The 12482-nt window shown below is 44.3% G+C and overlaps 1 long non-coding RNA gene across 2 annotated transcripts in view; it reads left to right on the forward strand.

Annotated features, from left to right (window-relative positions):
• LOC106994574 (uncharacterized) overlaps positions 1-12482 on the forward strand; it is a 273272-nt gene that overhangs the window by 103929 nt on the left and 156861 nt on the right. The gene's annotated exons all lie outside the window — the stretch shown is intronic.

Below are 12482 nucleotides of genomic sequence, written 5' to 3' on the forward strand. Positions count from 1 at the left end.
TTGCTCAAAAGTCTGCTAGATTCAGAAGTCAACTTCAAGGTCGTGCATGCTGGGCAGCCCTGAGTGCAGGGTTTCCAATAAGTAGGCAGTGTCATCTTCTCAGCTATAACACAAACCCCAGTGCCCACTCAGGCCCAGACACTTCACTGGTGCATAAGCATGAAACACGTGTTCTCAGACTGCCCCACTGCTGCTGAGGCCATTTACAGTGCTGAAAGCATCATGCAAACTGCTTGTATTTTCTCCTTGCCTATATAAAATTCCTCTGAGGAACTTAAGGCCTTTATAGCTATTGTTACAATAATAACCCCCCAGATTGGGGCGGGGAAAGGTTTTAAAAAGCATTGACTACGCACTTAGCAACTTTCTCAGCAATTCAAGGACTGAGGCTAAGCACCGCTCTGAGTTTGTGGAGAGCATATTTTAGTCTCTTATTTCCTAGGAGTATTTAATTTTCACCTTAACTGTAGAGAATGCATTTGAGAACACTTGTGTCTGCAACCAACAGGAGCATGGCAGCATTGTATTCCGAGAAATTTGGGTTGGGTGTGGTGGCGCATGCCTGTAATCCCAGCACTTTGGGAGGCCAAGGTTGGCGGATCACCTGAGGTCAGGAGTTTGAGACCAGCCTGTCCAACACAGTGAAACCCTGTCAATACTAAAAATATAAAAATTAGCCAGGTGTGGTAGCGGGCACCTGTAATTCCTTGGGAGGCTGAGACAGGAGAATCGCTTGAACCTGAGAAGCAGAGGTTGCAGTGGGCTGAGATTGCACCATTGCACTCCAGCCTGAGCGACAAGAGAGAAACTGTCTCAAAAAAAAAAAAAAAAAAAAACTAGCTAGGAGGAATTACCGATTCAATGAAAATTATAGCAGAAGTTTGTTTTTTGAGACATTTTTTGAACACATCCTCTCTCCCATGTCAACACATGCATCTGTAGTATGCCCTCAACAGGTACTTGATAACAAAGTTAGTCGATTTTCCAACTTAAAATTTATCTGGATCAGTTGCTGCAAGACATATGGTTCCTCATTACACCATGTGATGCTCTGATAATGACTCGTTTCTTTCTATTCCAACTTGGAAAGAAGCTTTTGCCACCCTCCCACCTGTGTCTTGATCTCAGCCAGTGAGCATAGGTGCCTCCTTCTTAGTTCCTTGTTATCAGCTCCATCTCTTTCCAGCTTCCTTTTCTGCTCTCACCATGAAGTTTAATAGTCTCAATAAACTTTTATCTTGCCTTTTATGTGGTTGCTACTAAATCTCTTATGCTGTCATTGTAATGACTCACTTTTATCCCTTTTCCAATTGCTCTCAGCACTGCAGTGCGGGGACTCAGCACGTGGATCTTTTCTGAAAGGTGATGATTCTATATCCTGTTACATCCCACTGGGATGTCAGATTACAGAAACAGTCTCAGGGCTAAATACACAGAGTCCTTCCTGTCACCGTTCCTTGCAGTTCCCATTCTCCAGGGGGTTGAAGGCATGAGGACATTGTTTTGTAAACACATTCCAGCTTATGATGACGTCTACCTCTCTGAACTGGAGCTCGTGTTGGTGCTATCCGCTGGGCTCTTGGCTGTCTTCTTCCTGTTCGTGTGTTTTGGCATTGTCACGTTGGTGTGCTTTGTATCTCTGCTAGGACTTTCTACTCCTCTGTTACAGGGTCTGCAGCTTCCACATAAACCCCTTCTAGCACCCAACACAGTGATGGATGAGATGGAGTCAACTGACAGGTGTCAATCAAATTTCAACATGCACTGCATTTTGTTGCACATTGTGGTCCTCTCGGGCTTTCTTGTGTGATGGAAAGGAGGCAGCGTGACCACCAGGTAGAGTCCTCCTTGGCTCTGTGTTCTAGAAAGGGGCAGGTAACCAGGTTGATCTACTGTGATTGCCAATTACACTACTAATTATTCTACCCTAGAACTAGTTAGATCTACTGTAGAATCTCAGTCCTTTATGCAAACCAATCAAGTGTTTCTCAATAAGTATGAATCTGTACTTTGAATATAGCATTCATGAAGAGTACACTTGGGAATAGTGCTGATGCTGGTGATTTCCAAAGGCGGTTAACGTCAATGTGGTTCTGGTGTTAAACTCACATCCTTTCATGTTAAGTTGCTTATGAAACACATAGCCAGAGCTGTGTTAGGCAGTTCCTATTTTCTGATATGCATTTTTGCTCATTTTCCCTGATGTCTCTATGTGGCCTGTACTGACCTGCAGCAATTTATAGGGCAGTCACTTTCTTATCTCAGAGTTTATATTAAAATTCTGTATTTCACAAAGGGTATTATTGGTAGAAGTTATATAACAGAAGTGTCCCGTGTCAAATAGGTTGGTAAGATGCCTGGTTAAGTATATTTCTTGACGACAAGATTTCTTGGAGTCTCGAATGCTCTTACATGCATTGCCAGGGGCCCAGCTGAGCTGCCAGGTGTTGGAGTAGTTGATGAAGTCAATAAGCTAAAAGGAAAGTCACTGCGCAGCCTTTAATCCCTTCCTGCAACAATGGCACAATCAAGGGGCTGAACATGAGGAAGCGCCAACCAATCCCTGCCCCGTTTTTCCCCATGGAATGGCACAAGGTCGAAGGTCAGGTGAATCAGCACAGACCTGGAGGGTTGGGGGTATCCCATTGCTGAGGGAGCCCTGAACAGAAAAGGCTCTGGCAGTTTTATGCACTGGGAGCCAGGATGTGGGAGGGTTGGAAAAGTGCTAGAACTGGAAAAGAATCAAGTACTGAGTCAATGTGGAGAAATAGTTTCAAGATTCCCGCTCCTCTCTCTCCAGAGGGGCCCAAGTGTGCCTCTGGGTAGGCCCCCGACAAAGAGGGCTTGGCATGCAGGTACCTGTGCTAGAAGTGCAGATATGTGTAAGTGCATGACTGGCCTGGCCTGCAGCTACCCCAAGAGAAGGTAAGACACCATGTGCACCAGGTCCCCTGTTGGGAGGGTGGTTTCCCTCGTGGGGTCTGCCAGGTAAACCTTTGTAATTGTCTATAGTCATGCCTGAAAAAATCACACACAGGAATTTGGACAGGAGCTGAGCTCCTCGTGCATGATGGCCTTCCAAGAAAATAATGTATACAGTAGGCCATTTCTCAAATGTATTTGACTATGGAGTTTTTGATCGCATGTTCCTTGTGACCGGTATTCTAATTACATAAGTACCAGTCTTTCTATCTGAAACTGTTCAAAGTTCAGTGTTTAAACGATGGAAAAATGTTCCCCCTAAGTACACATATTTCATTAGTAGCATTTCTTTTGATGTAGCTGAAAATGTGGATAGCTGTGCCTTTCCTTCAGTGTGCTTGTGTTTTTCCAAGGTCACCTGCAAAATGCTCTATTTTGTCAGATGCCTGTGAGTTTCATCTAAAGGTTATCCGGGTCAACTTGGGTCAGAGGGATTTTTGTAGAACATCCTGAATTTAGCAGCAAGGAACTCTCAGCCCAGCATGATTCATGAATGTTTCACAACCTCATGTTTTCTGACCTCCACCACCAAGGCAAAGATCCTAGCGCACTTGTGTCTTATGGTATGATTGTGTGTGTGACTGTGTGTGTGTGTCATCATTTACCATCCATGATTTCAGAGGGAATCAGTGCAAGATAATGAAAAAGGGTATTTTTCATTTGTCCTGTAATGTCCTAGGTTTGTTGATTCAGCAGATTTAACAAGTACATTTGACTTCACTCACTTTCACATTAAAATTCCTTTGCACTCTCTATAGGGAATTGGTAGGAGGAGAGAGAGGCTTCCTAAACCACCAGGCCAGTTCACACGACTGCCCTATCTTTGGGTCATAATTCAAACTGCAGCAAAGTGTTCACTATTGGGGTGCCAGATTCGCCAAGTGGAATTGATTTGTTTCTGTTCAAAGGAATTGAAGCTTTTGAGAAACAAAACTATAACTTGTAGTTTATTGAATGTATCCTTACTTATAAGGTTTTCTTGTTTATATGCACCAACACTAGACTAAAAAATTTGGCTGTGCAGAACCAAGGTTTCATCCAGGCAGGATTCTGTAGACTCAGCTTAGGAGAGTGGTTTTCATAGTAATTTTTACATATGGAATGCTTTCTTCCAGGGAAATCTTATGAAGAATGCCAATATTAAAAGTCAGAGTGGGTCATGGTTGAAAGTAGGTGGGAATACATTAAGGCCCTCTTCTTTTTTATAGTGTCCCTGAGGGGCTATGTGTCTATCTGCTGGAGGAGAATGCTGATCTGACACACTGCTTGGGTCCAACTCCTTTAAGACAACTTTCCTTAACAACACTTATAGATTTCCTAATTCAGGATTTTAGCAACAACAACAGTAACAATAGCAGCAGCAGCAGCAACGTTTATTATGCACACTCAACAGGTGGCAGGCAGTGCATTTGGCACTTTACATGGGTTGTCTCTTAAGCCTCACAACAGATGAATGAGGTGTCAAGTCAGGGAACAGTCCCTAAGACCACTCTCACTTCTGACACCAATTGCAGATTTGGGGGTCCTTGAGAAAATCTTCAGTTTTGATATTTTGCTAGAAGGGCTCACAAACTCACTGAAAGGTATTATACTCATGTTTACAATTTATTACAACAAAAGGATTAAAATCAGCAAGAGGAAGAGGCACATGGGGCAGATCGAGGAAGGTTCAAAACCTGGAACTTCCAGTTGCTTCTCCCAGTAGAGTCATAGTACTAACTTCTCCCATCAGTGACATGTGACAAAACACACAGAATGTTGCCAGCCAGGGAAGCTACGCAACCCTTGGTGTCTAGAGTTTTTGTTGGGGATTGGTCATGTAGACATGCCTGACCTCAGCTTCTAGATCCTCTGAGGTGGAACTGATGATCCATGTGACCCGAACCCTCTTCCTAAATCACATTGTTAGACTGGGGTGGCCGAACACACCCAGCTAAACTAAGACACGTTTATCAGGACACTAAGATGCTAAGGCTTTCCAAATGCTTAGAGAGCACCTCCCAAGAACCAAAAGAAAAGACCAGATTTCTCTTTGGACAAGGTTGAATTCTTTATTTCATAGATAGCTACTATAATTATTTTCCATTTCATAGATGAGGAAACTGAAGCTTAATAAGTCTAAGTAACACTTCATAGTTGGTGAAGCTGGGTCTTGAAGCAGAGCAGACGATGCCGGAAGCTAAGCTTTTAACTTTAATGTCTTACGAAGGTATTTGTTAGTCCAAGTTGCACCATTTTGTAAATCCCTGCCATTTTGCAAACCCTGGTCTTGCAGTGGAAAATTCCACTAGGGCTCAGGTCATAGGGCTCAGGCACTTTCCAGACAAGTCCCAGGCCTAACCGCCTGACCCCAGGAAATTCCTCCCTTATCATCAGCTAACCACACTGCCCGCCCCATTTCCCAACAAGCCCAACCTTTCCCTCCCAGAACTGCAATTACCCCAGCCTGTAAGTGGGTGTGGGCTCTGGTGCTAGCTGATGTCCCCCCTCCATAAATCTTTGTTCAGTAAACCTTTGTTGCCGCAGAGCCACCTCCATTCATTCCTTCTCCCTTTCCTACTCTAACGGTATTAAAGAGAATTAGCGGTACTTGACCCAGTGGTCAATTTAGACATAAATACACATGCTATTCAAAGAAATTATAGTCAGATAAACTCACAGCAGAACTTGATATTAACAGGCAGTCCTGTCATCTCCAGTGTAGCTAGGAAAAAGCCCATTCTTGTCCATTTGTCCCAGGTCACTCCTGACCATGTGCATAGATCATCAGAATTGCCAGTCTGAGTGCTGCACCCACCCAAGTCACTCCATGCTGCCTGTGTCTGCTACTCTCAGTGTTCAGTCTTTAAAGTCTTCATTAACTTCATTTATAATGGTCTAACTATTTCTGTTCTTTAATTGCTAATTCCACAATGCCAGGGTGAGCTTTCCTTCAATGCAAATGTTTTCGAAAATGCTGGCTACAAAACATTTTTGCTGCAACATGCCTATGATTGCTTCAAATTGTTTCCTTTCTGCACCACTACCTTTGAAAAGTTTAAAAAATGTACGGTTTGCTCTTCCATATCCTGTGATAATTATAAGAGACGCTATCCTTTCACCCTGGAGCTGCTTCCTGTGCCTTCTTTTCTCTCAAAACCCCTGCTGCAGTGACTGGAGTTACACGCGTCACCGGCTACATTGCTTGGGTTTTGCAGTAACTGTTTATGTTAGCTATAGTGGCCATATTTTCTCAGGCAAATTTGGGACACATGGCCCAGCAAGGATGACTGTGCATATGGGTACACAGGACATAATATTTCTTTCCCAGAAAACTTGAGACATATGGTCTCCATATGTAAAGAATAGATGGCCTCTTGAATGTCTCTTTATTGATGCATTTCTAGTCACATGAATATGGAACAATAGTAATGTGATTTTTATAGCCTTTCTGTCAGGAGTTTTTCATTTGAAAAACATATTCATCATTTCGGTTTGTGGTAAAATTACTGCTCAATTTAGTGGCCAGCTTTACATGGTACGTGATGTATCTTGATTTTGATGTTCTTTAGTGAATATATTTTCTTACTTCTATTTAGGGATCTGTGGTCTGTCTAGGCCAAAAAAGCAAACAACCAAAAAAAAAAAAAAAAAAAAAAAAAAAAAGGCTGTGTGTATTCATTTGTTCTGAAAATGTCTGTGGAGGAGGTGGCTTGGTGGCGAATGATTCCACGGTAGGCGTGTGGGAGGAAGCTTCAGAAAATAGATGAAAGTTTATGAAGTTATTTCGCTGTTGGGGTCAGTGAACATGGGTATTTTGAAAGGCAGAATAAGTGATGAATGAAGGGGGAATAAGAAAATGGCAGAAAAATGGAAAACATAATGGTGTAGAAGGTATTTTTTTCTTCTAGTTGCCTACTCTTTAGCCTGCTCCCAGGTGGCTAATGGAGGAAATAAATAAATAGGTGGCTTTAATCCACAGTAGAGCAAACCACAGTGACAGCAAGCAGAGCAAACTTCCTGCAAACACAAATTAAATGTGTTTGAGTGCGAAAGATGGACCATAGTGAGCATTTATTAATAAAAATTCGGTGAGCAGTAATTAATGACACTCTACTAGACAGAGATAACCTCCAAAGTAAGCAAAGGATGATATATTTGATTGGAATAACTAAAACGAGAAGCTTCCAAAAGAAAAATGATCCCTTATCAGCAGTTAAACTAAACTGGACAGCAGTGCAGCTCACCACAGATGACGAGGGGCTTCCAGTACCTCGCAGGCCAGGGGTCACATTGACCTTCAGAGAGTACACGGAATCCAAGCTCGAAGTACCAAAGAGGGTGATGAATGTGATGGGAAGCCCTGTCAGAGTTTTCTCTTTCATCAGGTTGTTTCACACTCAATGTAAGCTCCATCCAGAATTCTTTGGTTTTGGGTAACATCAATTATCCGGTACCTCTAATGTAGTCTTGATTTTCCCATGGGGTCACAGAGGTGATTTTCTCCACCATTTCTTCCATTCTGTGAAGGAAAGCAGTCCTAACTTTGCTTAACTTTTCAGTCATTTCCCATTATTCTTAGGAGAAGGAAAAAAAATCTTCCACATGGCCTGCATTCCATTGGCCTGCTTTCTCCATTGTACACAAATGTCCCGGAAGCGTCTGTGCAAGCTCCCTGGCTTCCAGCACCTGTGCTAATTCTGACTCCCCTGGAGAAAGCACCTTCCCTTTTTATCCTAGTTAACTCCTTCCCAGCTGTCAGGTTTCTGCCCACGCGTCACCTGCAGAAAACCTTCTCTGACTCTCAATCCTAGGGAAGGTCACTCTGCTGTAGATCCTCATTGTGCGTGGAGTACTTTCCTTATGGTATTTAATACAAACATGAATATTCTCCTTTGCTAGACTAAGCTCTACAAGGTCAGGGGTGCCATTTTGTTCACCTGTGCATGTCCAAATGTAGCACATTGTTGGGTGTGCAGCATGGTGTAGATTATGTGCTCATCATATGAGATGAAGCATGGTGTAGACTATGGGCTCATGGCCCGGTGTGGAGCATGGCCTAGATTATGTACTCATGGCCTGGTATGGAACATGGTGTAGAATATGTGATTATCATCTAGTCTGAAGCATGGTATAGGCTGTGCACTCATGGCCTGATATGGAGCATGGCCTAGACTATTGCTTATGGTCTGGTATGGAGCATGGTGTTAGACTATGCGCTCTTCATCTGATTTGAAGCATGGTGTAGACTATGTGCTCATGGCATGGTGTGAAGCATGACCTAGACTATGTACTCATGGCCTGGTATGGACCATTGTGTAGACTATGTGCTTATCATCTAGTTTGAAGCATGGTGTAGGCTGTGCACTCGTGGCCTGGCATGGAGCATGGTGTAGACTATGTGCTCATCATCTGATTTGAAGCATGGTATAGACTATGTGCTCATCACCTGATTTGAAGCATGGTGTAGACTATGCACTCATGGCCTGATGTGAAGCATGGCCTAGACTATGCACTCATGGCCTGGTGGTGTGGAGCAGGGTGTGGTGTATAAAACCATTGCATGGTCTGGAGTATGTACTCAATACATTTTCTAGAATGAATGAACATTCTTGTTCTCAAATTGACTGCTTTCATGGGAAAACTCCAGTTACTGAGGCCAAATGGGACTGAGCTACCCCAAGCTCTGCAGTGCCATGTCTTAAAATGGCTTTGCTTCCTATTTGTCATCCTCCCAGGGCAATGACTCAGGAAGAAAATAAATCCAGGACCTCTATTCATTTAAAAAAAAAAAAAAAAAAAAACAACTCTGGCATTCATCTTCTTTCCTTCTGAAGATTTGATGTCCACAGGCTCCCAACCTGAATTATTACGAATCTTTGGGAGAAGGAGAACTCCTAGAACATCAAGGCAGGAGAGAGGCAGTAAAGTAATAATAACAGGGGCATGCATGGAGGACACACTGCTTTGGCTTTGAGGGTCTACGTATGGGGGCCTAAATTCCCCACGTGTATCAGCTGGTTTAATCCTCCCGGTAACCCTAGGAGGCAGGTGCTATTATCAATCACCCACATGGTTCAGATGAGGACACTGTGAGGCATGGAGGAAATAGCTAGTCAATGTGAAAGAAGGATTTAAACCCAGTCATTCAATCTTCATAACCTGTATTCTTAGTCATTGTGCTAAACTGTCCCTCAAGACCAGAAGGCTTCTCCCAGACTTTCTTCCTTGATTTGCATGCCTTCTTTTCACAGGAGGGTAACCGCGTTTAGTTGTGTTCATAAACCTGAATGGCATCCTTCCATATATCAATTCGTTCTTTCACAAAGCATTTCCACATACTTAGTACATACTGGGTATTGCAGTTAGCGCTGAGGATACAGAGTTAAGCTACTTCATTCTTGTCTAGAGGTAGAAATATATATATATATATAATCTATATATACATTTGTCAATATACATATGCTAATCAATATGTATGTATGTAAATCTCTGTCTCTACCTATCTATACATGTACCCAGACTCTAGAAGTTGAAAGTCTAATATAAGTTTTAACAAATTATTATGGCCATCTAGCAGACGGGTTTAGTAAATGAGTGTCTTTGAACAAGTGTAGAAGAAATCCTCATGGAGGAGTTAACATCTGGATCTGGAATGATAAAAATGAATTTGGCAGGCAAATAAGTAGAGAAGAACATTAAAGGAAGAAGGAACAGCATGGCAACAGTGGGGAGGGGGCCGTGGCTGTGGAGAGGGCCCAGTGGAGGCGCTTTGTGGTGTGGGTGGAGCTATGGGGTGGGAGGTGGGACGATGGACTCAGGCCAGATGGTGCAGGTTTGTAAATGTGATTGTTCATTCGGAGTGAGAGATCCACTGGGTTTGTTGGCAAAACCTGCATTGTTTTTTTAGCAAGACAGCCAGGGACCCTCTGGGGATGATGGACTGGAAGTTGACGGGGGTGGGGGCGGTTATTGAAGAGAGGGAAGGGGTTAGCCTGTGGAGCCAGCTGGTTTCCAGGTTAGAGAGGTGACAACGCTTCCCACCCTGGCGTGTTCTGCCTCCCAGTGGTTCCACTCTTTGTGAGCTGCATGGCCCTCCAAAGGATGATGTGTCTACGGATGGGCCCTCTTGGAGGTTTGCAATGTCTGGCAGGCAATTCCTTTAGTGCAGTAAAGAGGTATTTAAAACAAACACCTGTTAGATGCTTCATGGGGGCTCGACGAGGAGGAAGCGTAACCTGAGCCTGTGGGCCCCGTGTATTGGTAGCAAGGGCACAGGCTGGTGGCCCTGCCTTTCCTTCCCTGGAGACATGAGCAGAGTGAAGGTTTTTCATGGGAGAAACTTGCTGTCTTCACCTGAGCCCCTGTGTTCTTTCACTTTTTAATACTCAAAGCCTCTGAGCCCCATGTGAGCCCGCTCTATAGAAGTGCAACTGAGAAGCCAGGCCACAGGCCGCTGCCTTCCCCTCTGGCTCCGGGCAACATTGGCTGGAATACTCACTAATTCCGTGGCATGGAACCTGGGTCCCAGGTTCCCCCCAGGACACTCATGAGGGTCCAGGAAGCTCAACTTGCCTTCTTGGCTTCCTGATGCACAAGGGCTGCTTCTTAACCATACTAAGTTGAAATAGACCCCAGTCCCTTCCTACAGCCCCCAACCCAGCAAAAAAACAGCACACCCAGAAGCATCCAAATATGTCATGGGCCTGCTTTCGGATCTGGAGGCCCTCGGGAGAGGGAATGGTGCACACCTGGGGCCTCCGCCATCTTTCCAGCCTCTTGCTTCCTTGGTCTTCTCATGAGTTCCAACCTTTATCTTTATGTAAAAAAAACTCAGCTGTTTCTAGCTTCTGTTCCCAAACCCAAATACCAAACACAGCAGGGCGCTAAGCAGCAGGACAGGTGCTTCTTCGTGGGGAAATCCATCCTACTTAGGAGGCAGTCATGATCGTAATAACCCTAAAGTGGGCAAACGGCTAGGCTGTGCGTGCTCTGCGTGTGCGTGTGTGGGTCCATGTGTGTGCATATGCACGTACATGTGTTTCTACATGTGTGCGTATACAGTTGATATCCTGAGAACGTGTAAATAGGCCACATTTTGATGTGGAAGTAAATTTTCAGACTTCTCAGAAGGGTTTCAGAGCAGCAGTAACGCGTATTAGGAAATGACTGCCAGGCCAAGGACTGGAGGAAGCTTCCAGCGGTTCACGTGTGGCAGAAGCAGTCATCTCTGGTGCACACGCTGAGGTGTGCGAGCCCCTGAAAGTGACTTGTGCAGCAGGTGGCTCACCGGGGTGCCCTGCCCCCTGCCCCCCTCGTAGTTCAAGCCCCGGACCTTGGAGTCAGTCTTATCCTGACTCTATGAACTGCATTTTCCTCACCTGTAAGCTGGGGCGGATGAGTATCCATCTTACATGGTTGCAGGAAGTGCAGACCAAATGTGGCCATGTCAGTAAATTGCTTAGTGAAGTTGCTGCCTTTAGGCAGTTCTGATGGTGTTGCCATAGTGCGACAGGTACCTACCTGTGCCCTGGCCTGGGATTGCCTGGCCTCCTCTCCCAGTTCTGATATTTACTGGCTGTGTGATCTTGACTAAAATAGCTATGCCTTGGCTACTTACTACAAAGCAAAGCTACTAACACTTCCTCCCCCACCATGGGATGTAACCTGTGTAAAGCCCTTAAAATGATGCCTGCCATCGAGGAAGGATTGGGGATTGTTATTATGAAGATGCTAACCCTGGGAGCAGAATCTGACTTCCTAGAAAACCGACGTGAGGACGAGTGTTCAGGTCTAGAAACCTTTATTCTATGATTTTCTAATTTTTAATTTGATAAGCTTTGAATTTTTTTCTGGTTGCAAATAATTCCTTGGTATTTTATTTACATAGCACCTGTCAGTTTATTATGGGGGCACAGAGACAAGTAAGCTATTTTAGTTGGAAAACAATATTTTTGTTCTAACGCAGTAAAAGAGGGGAAGAGAGACCTACTCTGAAAGTCAGCTAGACTGTGTGGGGTCTTCCTGACCTCATCAGCATGGCCTGGTGCATGGACCTGTACCTCTCACTTTTCCAGCCTGGGGTCCATTTCAAGTACAAACCCACCTCCCCACTCATTAGTCTTACGAGTGGCTCTTGGGTGTCTTCCAGCATGGGGGCCAGAGCCAAACGTACTCTGTTCCCTGGGGTTGTACCATTTACAAACAAGGTAAGCAGAGGCTGGAGTGAGCTTCTACATGAGGTGAGGTCGCCCGGGCACAGATACACTGGCTTCTTTCTTCAAGGATGAATGGCTACAGTTGGCAGTGACTCATTACCTGAGAGGCAATGTTAAAGAAGCCTGCTTATCGTTTCTACTTGTGACAAAAGAATGTATGTTTTGGAATCTGATTTCAGATGCATTATTTCAAAACTCAAAAACAAACAAGCAAATAACAAACACCCCTGTTCTGACCAGGTACATCTGGAACTAGTTTTAATGGAATCTGTCATAGAGAATGAAGTTCAACGTCATTTGTAA

The sequence above is a fragment of the Macaca mulatta genome, chromosome 18 (assembly GCF_049350105.2).
Source record: "Macaca mulatta isolate MMU2019108-1 chromosome 18, T2T-MMU8v2.0, whole genome shotgun sequence".
Lineage (NCBI taxonomy): Eukaryota > Metazoa > Chordata > Mammalia > Primates > Cercopithecidae > Macaca > Macaca mulatta.